Here is a 7,341-nt window from a genome sequence, read left to right as displayed (position 1 = left end):
GGGGGTTGGTTTTCCTTGCCATGGCTCTGCCTGTTCCTAGTTCAAACTTGACAGGTAGAACTTCCTGCTTGCTTGCTTCTTTCTCATCCATTCAGGCTTGGACCACACAGTTTTAACAGGGCTTCAGGAAAATCAGTGTTTCCTAACAAAGAGCAGCCTTCTGCAGCGCACATCTTTCAGGTTGGAATTCCGGTTGGATGAGGCTTGGATATTCAGTATTCACTGGAACTGAAGAAGCAGCAGGGTCCTCCAGATGCCCAAAGACGCAGGAGTTGAGGTTGTGGATCAAACACCACTAGATCTCAACTTCTATAATCATCTACTTTGTATGTGTTGGAGGAGGGAAATGGGGATGTCAAATCCCCCTCCTGCTGCCTTGTTCAAGGACCAGCTCTTGAACAGGTATATTCGAGCTGTGTTGGGTACCTCCTGGCCTTGGGTGGTTCTCTGCTGCCTGTGCTGCTCCAATCTCCCAGAGCTGCTGCAAAGCCAAGGCCCCTGCATGGGATCAATACGTGGCTGAAGGTCCCTAACAGCAAAAGGCTGCCAGGCGTGGGGGAAAGCACTGCCTGGAATAACATAAGGTAAGCCCCTCTTCCTTGTTTTGTCACAAAGGATGAATTACCCCACACACCAGCTCCGTGGTGGGGGAGATGTCAGCATTCAAGGCACATGTTCTCCCCATCTCAAGCCTTGGTGCTGTATCTCTGGCTGCAGCCCGTTGCTGTCAGCTCTGCTCTGACACTCACGTGTGATAATGACAGCAGCACCTGAGGGGGGCCTGTAGGGCAAGCAAAGCTTTCTGATTGCCGGTCCCAGTTTGAGGGGGCTGCATGAGGAGATAGGTACGTCTATATTATAAGAACTTGAGCTTAGGGTTTTATTCTGTAAACCTTTATTCGCTTTTTGGCACTGGCCTCAGCAGTCCTGGCAAATAACTCCTGCCCCAGCACTGTCTTTTCTCCTCCTTGCTGCATGTCCCCACTGCCTTGGAGGCTTTTCTCCAGACTATGATGCTTTTGCTGCTGGCATCAATCAGGTAAAGCTGGTCCTAAGGTGAGGATGCTGAGGACATCCTGGCCCTCTGCAGGGACCTGGGTATGTGAAATGGTTTCTTTTAATAGCACAGATTTGTGCTATTAAATCCTTGCAAAGCCCCAGACTGGATTCTGTGGCTGGTGCAGACTACAAGAGACCCAGTCACCCTCTTCCAGCACCAATTCCCGATGCCCATCACACGGGTGCTCCTCTGCCATGTGATTGCAACAAAGCCCTGGCACTGGTGCACCCCTTCATCAGGGATTTCTGGGCAGAGCTCGGCTTGTTCTGGCTGTCACTGTTGACATAGGACACGGATGGGAACACGTAATAGATGGCATCTGTGTCCTACTTGTGGGACCCAGCTGGGCCGGGGTGACCTGTGCTGCACCCTGCCCATGCTGGGCTTGGGGTTCCCCCACTGCAGGAGGTGCTGGGGCTACGAGCTGATGTGGGGAGATCACCAAGGGCTGGCGAGATGTGCTGTTCTCCAGGGTACCCCTTGGTGGGCAGCCAAGCATCAGCCTCGGGCACTTAGTGCAGGGAGCATGCTTAAGACTGAAAATTGCTTCCAGCCTCCAGAGAAATGATGTAAGCAAAGGAAATGGTTTCAATAAAAAGGGATTTTTATCCCTTTGCTGTTTCTAAGGGCAGTGAAAGGGTAATTTGGCTGTTCAGCCTGTTGACTCTTTCCTCCTTCCTTTCCCTGCGCAAACGAGAAAGGGTGTTTGCTAACGAAGGTTATACGTAACCCTGGAGCATGCTGGGATCGGCATTCCTGTAACTCCATCGGGACCTGCTCCTCTGAGGAAGCAACCCCATCCCTCCCAGTGATTGTCAGCACTGCTCCTGCCCCTGGTACCAAGCACAGCCGGGCAAGAAGCCACTGCATTGTCCAGGCATCATCCCCTTTCCCTCCTCTGAAAAGCAGAGATCTGATGCTTAAATGCCTGCAGGATCCTCAGCTGGGGGTTGGAATTAGATGATCTTTAAGGTCTTCTCAAACCCAAGCCAGTCTATGGTTCAGAACATCACAGGAGTCCCTACCTGGTTTTATTGTGCCCTGCGGTGTTGTATTGGAGTGATTTTGTTGGGAAGGGGGCTGCTTTCCTGCCTTTTCCTTCACAAAACTCACAGGGTACGGATGTTTCACAGTGATTTCTGTCTTTCATCTAACACAGCAGGGAAGCCACTGTAGGTGGTGGGTATTGCTCCTGTGCTGCTGTGCCTGTGTCGCTGCTGTGTCTGTGTCACTGCTGTGCCCAGCTCCTCACTGGGCTGTTGCCACGCCACTACCATCACCAGCACCCCCCTGACAGGACTTTGTGTTTAATCCTCACAGCTCCCAGAGGAGCAACATCCTTAAAAAGGAAGAGATGGGAGAAAGCTCCTTTTCTTGCTGCTCTTTACTCCTTGGCTGCTGCCCTTCCTGGGTGGGCTCAGCGCTTGCCCTGGGCTGAGAAACCCATCAAAGGCTATGGGATCCCAGTCAAAGGTTTACCTTGTTTTAATCTCTAGGGGGAATAAAGGTAGATGTGGAGTGTGAGCAGCAGGATGAGACTGGCTGGTTTTGTACAGAGCAGAAATAGAAAGAAAAGTGCTTTGTGCAGCTCATTCAGGCTGCAGGAGGAGGCAGGGAAACAATGGAGATGTATTTGTAACTATCTATCTATCATCTATCTATCTATCTATCTATCTATCTATCTATCTATCTATCTATCCATCTATCTATCTATCATCTAATCTCACTTGTTTTGGCTTCCCACTGGATCAGCAGAGCAGTTTAGGCTCACTCCTGAGATCAGCTACTACTTGTCCTCCAATGAACTAAACCTCAGGTTCATGTCAGTGGATGGGACTGAGGAAGGGCATTGGAGCTTGGTGGGGGGGGATGGAAATAGGTGCCTGCCTTGCACCCCTTTAGGGCTGGTGTGTTTGGGTGCATCAGGGACAGAAGGGCTCCCTGTTCCTGGATACAGAAGGGTTTCTCTTCGCAAAGGAGGGGCTGTAAGCAGCCATAGAGAGAGATGGGAGCAGCTACCAGAGTAGCTGTTTTCAGGGCTACTCAAAGCATTCCTCTTTCTCCCCATCAGATTCCACTCACTGCCTCCATCCTAATGCAGTATTTTTCCGGAAACCACTCTGTGCGAGATGCAGCATCCTTCCCAAGGACAAGTGAAGTGCCAGCCAGCAAACACAAGCAAGCCTGAAAAGCCTCCTCCAAGCGAGACACCGCTTCCAAGGCATACTTGAAAGCACTTACATACTTTTTTCCCTTCAATGGAAGTCTATTTAATCCTCCAGCTGGTAAACAACCCAATCCACAGTGCACAGCAAGCTCTGGAAGGAAAGCTCCCTATTGCTGAAGCTCAGTTTGGTTCCATTGGAAGGAGAAACTCGACAGCTTCCAACAGCTCCATAGCAGGATGGAAAAGGCAAGGTGGGGAAGGTCCTCGCTCTTTTATGGTGAGGGTATATGTGTAGTAAATATGACGTTGTACACACAGGCATATGTAGACATACATAAAATGGCTAGTAAGTATTATAATCCTAGCAAATATAATCACCCAATATAAAATTATGTAAGTATAATCATAATGCTGCTTAATTATTCTTGTAATACATACTATATACATATTAAATATAATGTATTCTCACCTATAAACATTTCAATTATTTGTAACCATTCTATTATATAATAGAATTGTTATTTACATTGTATGTATGGGCACATATGGACATAGAATCAGGGAATGGTTTGTGTTGGAAGGGACCTTAAAGCTCATCCTGTTCCAAACCCCTGCCATGGGCAGGGACCCCTTCCACTGGAGCTGCTTGCTCCAAGTCCCTGTGTCCAACCTGGCCTTGAACACTGGCTGGAAATGGGTGAGCTTTAAGGTCCCTTCCAACCCAGCATCATGATTCTGTGATCCTGGCGATGCATTTATGCCCTTCATCCCTGGACCACAGCATTCCTCCTGGAAACTCCCTGCTCCCAGTGGGATGCTGTGCAAGGCCAAGGGGATGATGTCCTGCTCCTTGCGTTTCATGAGGCTGCACGTCAGGCATTGCCACATTCCCAGTTCCAAGTAGAGCAGAAAACCAATGCCAATTACGCTTCAGAGGCTGCCTAGACTACCTTGATGATTTCTCCTCTAGCAAGCAAAAGGGATGCAGGGAAACAGCTGAAAAAGCCAAGAACGTAGGAGGCCCTCAGAGAAACGGCTCCCAGCGCCCAAAGTGGGACAGGAAATGAAAATGCTTGCAGTTGGGGTCAGCAGTCACACGGTGTCCTCCTAACTCCGTGTTGCTCCAGCCCTGCAGCGTTTTTAGGTGCTCGGTGCTGGTCTTTGGCCGTGGAGAAGCGTTTTCATACCCGGACTGAAGGTGGTTGCCTTACTAATACAAAGCGGGCATTTTCTGTTTGCATGGGCAGGTTTTGCGTTGGAAAGCAGTGTTTAGTCAGGGGAAAAGCCAAGGGTATGACCTAAATGGGTGCTCGCAGCCCAGAAAGCCAACCATATCCTGGGCTGCATGAAAAGGAGCGGGACCAGCAGGTCGAAGGAGGTGATCCTGCCCCTCTGCTCTGCTCTTGTGAGACCTCACCTGGAGCATTGTGTGCAGTTCTGGTGTCCTCAACACAAAAAGGACATGGAACTGCTGGAACAAGTCCAGAGGAGGCCACGAGGATGATCAGGGGCTGGAGCACCTCCCGTATGAAGACAGGCTGAGGAAGTTGGGGCTGTTCAGCCTGGAGAAGAGAAGGCTGCAGGGAGACCTCATAGCAGCCTTCCAGTACCTGGAGGGGGCCTATAGGGATGCTGGGGAGGGACTCTTCATCAGGGACTGTAGTGACAGGACAAGGGGGAACGGGTTCAAACCTAAACAGGGGAAGTTTAGATTGGATCTAAGGGGGAAGTTCTTTATTGTGAGGGTGGTGAGGCACTGGAATGGGTTGCTCAGGGAGGTTGTGAGTGCTCCATCCCTGGCAGTGTTCAAGGCCAGGTTGGATGAACCCTTGTGTGGGATGGTTTAGTGTGAGGTGTCCCTGCCCATGGCAGGGGGGTTGGAACTGGATGATCTTGAGGTCCTTTCCAACCCGAACTATTCTATGATTCTATGATTGATTGTGGATGATGCCTGGGGGTGTTTTAGAAAAGCCCAGAGGCGGGTATTTCCGAAGGTCCTACGTGACCCAAAATGCCCCTGTTACAGACCAAATCTCAGCAGGGCATTGCCCTCCGCACTCCATGGCTGAGCCTGGAGGGCTGCATTCACTGCAGACGTGTTTTTTCCTGCTGTCTGGGGCAATGGGTCAGGTCTGATGGGGGTGCTGGGGGCCAGGCAATCAACCAGCACTTCAGAACCAGGACCTTCTCCAACTCACCACCCATTGCAGCAAGGTTAGAAACCAGCTGCCTCAAAGACAAAGCCCAGAGCATTCCCTTCCCTCCCTTTCAGGCCAAAGAGCCCAAATAGGCTCCTGGCCAGCCAGATACTGCCTGAATCAGGGAGAGCCTCCATCTGTCCTTGCCCCTCACTGAGCCATCAGCTTTTAAGAGCCGGGAACAGGACTTAGGAAAAAGAATCCAAAACTCCAGCTCTTTGTGACTGAATCTGACCCCGAATGATGGATGATTCATGTCCAAACGTGATGAAAAAGAACTTGTGGTGACTTGAACAATGATTTTTCCAAGCAGTGCTAAGGGGGAATGGGAGACTCCCGAGAAAGCAAGAGGAATGCACCAAGCCTGAGTGCTGGAGATGAAATCTGTTGCATCACATAATCTGTGCTTTGAGCTCCAGCTACATGGGGAGATATGAAGACAGCACAAGAAAGGCCATTTCCATGAGTTCTCCCCTCCAGATTGGGAAAATCAAATCCAACTGAGCACCAGCAATTTTATTTACTTTTCCATTGCTTTGCTAAACCCACTCTCCTAATGGAGCGACCAAGGAGGGAGTGTCGGCACATGGATGCCAATTGGAAACATGGAAGAAACAGGGTAAGATACAACAGCCAAAAGTCATTAGCTGAAAACATTGGGTTTTAGAGGAGCCTGAGAGCACTGGAGCTTTATAAACCCTCCCATTGTATTGCTCTAATAAGTCGTGTTCACAGCCCAGCCAGCAGACACACTCCGCAGCATCTATTACCAGCGTGTTTATTTACAGAGGCAGCCACTGAGCCGAAGCCAAGCGGCAAAGCAGAAAGCCTGAAACGTGGGGTTAGGACAGAGCTCCTTGGCCTGGTTTTAATTTAAGATCCTAAGGCTGTGTTTGTCATTTTCTTTTGTGTTTCGCCCCTCCTCCCCATTCCTTCCTCAAGGAATGATTGTCCTGGCAAAGGGGAGTTTTCCTCTAGGTGTCCCTGCCCCATTTGTATTCTCACACAAAGACATGTGTGTGCACGCACACAGATGCGCTCTGTTCTGGCCTTCCCAATCCAGCATCACCTTTCCATCACCACAGCAATCTCCCGCATCCCAGCACAGTGCTTCCCAAAGCACTTTGTAACTCACTTTTATGAGCCTCCTCACTTCATAATGTCCCCTGTTCCATCACCCCCAGTGCAATGTGGTCACCAAGGGCCATGTGGGAGGCCCTGGATATGTATGGGGACAGGCAATGAGCTGCATAGCCACGGGAGAACACTGTGGATGACATGATCTCACTGAGCAGACACTGCACATGTACTGCACATACAGCTCTGCAAAACACCCATCACCTGCTCTTAAAAAACAGGGAGACATGGAACTGCTGGAACAAGTCCAGAGGAGGCCACGAGGATGATCAGGGGCTGGAGCACCTCCCGTATGAAGACAGGCTGAGGAAGTTGGGGCTGTTCAGCCTGGAGAAGAGAAGGCTGCGTGGAGACCTCAGAGCAGCCTTCCAGTACCTGAAGGGGGCCTATAGGGATGCTGGGGAGGGACTCTTTGTCAGGGACTGTAGTGACAGGACAAGGGGTAACAGGTTAAAACTTAGAGGAAGTTTAGATTGGATCTAAGGAGGAAATTCTTTCCTGTGAGGGTGCTGAGGCACTGGAATGGGTTGCCCAGGGAGGTTGTGAGTGCTCCATCCCTGGCAGTGTTCAAGGCCAGGTTGGATGAAGCCTTGGGTGGGATGGTTTAGTGTGAGGTGTCCCTGCCCATGGCAGGGGGTTGGAACTGGATGATCTTGAGGTCCTTTCCAACCTGAACTGTTCTATGATTCTATGATTCTATGATTATTGGATTTGAGCAGAAATCCAGCCTCACACTCACACAGAAGCAAGGAGTGCCCCACTGTTGTTCAGGAGACAGC

At 50.3% G+C, this 7,341-nt stretch overlaps 1 long non-coding RNA gene across 3 annotated transcripts in view; it reads right to left on the bottom strand.

Annotated features, from left to right (window-relative positions):
* LOC136018145 (uncharacterized) overlaps positions 1–7,341 on the bottom strand; it is a 360,185-nt gene that overhangs the window by 173,493 nt on the left and 179,351 nt on the right. The gene's annotated exons all lie outside the window — the stretch shown is intronic.

This window comes from Lathamus discolor, chromosome 7 (genome assembly GCF_037157495.1).
Source record: "Lathamus discolor isolate bLatDis1 chromosome 7, bLatDis1.hap1, whole genome shotgun sequence".
Classification (NCBI taxonomy): Eukaryota; Metazoa; Chordata; class Aves; order Psittaciformes; family Psittacidae; genus Lathamus; species Lathamus discolor.
Note: the sequence above shows the minus strand (reverse complement) of the source record. Positions and strands in the feature narration are given on the sequence as shown.